This window comes from Aedes albopictus, chromosome 1 (assembly GCF_035046485.1).
Source record: "Aedes albopictus strain Foshan chromosome 1, AalbF5, whole genome shotgun sequence".
Taxonomy (NCBI): Eukaryota; Metazoa; Arthropoda; class Insecta; order Diptera; family Culicidae; genus Aedes; species Aedes albopictus.
The window spans coordinates 222251819-222252933 of record NC_085136.1 but is presented as its reverse complement, the minus strand read 5'-3'; positions in this window follow the sequence as shown (position 1 = coordinate 222252933).

The following is a 1115-nucleotide window of genomic DNA, read 5'->3' as shown; positions in this document are numbered from 1 at the left end:
GCTTGCATTCTGAAGTTCCTAAGAAAACGTTTCTAACGTGAAAATTAAGTCAAGATCTCAATGGTATGTAAAAAAAAACTTACCTCCTGCTTAAAACTCTGGTCCACACCGAGATTTCCCGCTCTAACAGAAACGGAAACCGTTGACACTAGAAGAGTTTTTGAAGTTTCATGAAGGCTGATTTTTTGCTGCGCACGCTTCCAGTTGCAGAAACCTTCACCCGAAAAACTTTATACCGAGGCGTACATCAATTTGCACACAAAGAAGTAAAACTTCCCCGTGCTTGCCGAAAAACACAGCCAGTTTCGGAAAACATTTTGAACCTTCCGATAAAACAACGATTTGGTACACTTTCAGAAACCAGTAATATCTCTCCTCCCTTGGTTTATTGCGCGCAAACCCCAAAATTTTATTCCCACCTTTGGGTTTCCGCGCCGAAGACCCAGCGCCAGATTCGGCGACAAAGAAAACTGACAACAGTCGCCGGACAGTTGGCAATCCTGATATTTGACGGCGGCCGCCCGGTAGTCATGGGAGCGGATTGTTGTCACGCAAATAGATCTTTTCGCTGAAAATGCATGTGTATTGAGTTATTGTTGACAGATTTTCTGCAGTGTTAGTGTGAAATTCAGCGATTTTCTGTATCGCGTAAGCCTTCGCTGGAAGAAAACGTCATGTTGTTCAGCGAAGCAAGGAAAATTTTCAGTGAAAAAAGCAATATTGAAAACGTTTCTAATTTGGTTTCATCGCAGTGATTGACCTCGGTGGCCCCCCGTACAATACAAAAATCCACTTCTCTCTCGTTTAGTTTGGACCACTTTCCCACATCCTTCTCGAAATTCAAGTCACTGCTCTCTTCCACCCTCTCTGGCGGTGTATGTGAACCAGCCGAGAGAGAGCTTGACACTGTATCATTGGCATTGGTGGCACTTGTTGCAATGAATTACCTACATTGGCTGTTTTCCTACTCTCCGCATCGACCAATGTGGCGCTAGCTTCTATGCGCGAAAAATCGCTAAAAGTAAATCGCAAAAATATTGTATGGCGAATAGCTTCTAAAGGCAAATTTATCGAAGTGGAATACATTATTCGAAAAAAATAATTAGTATTGGTTG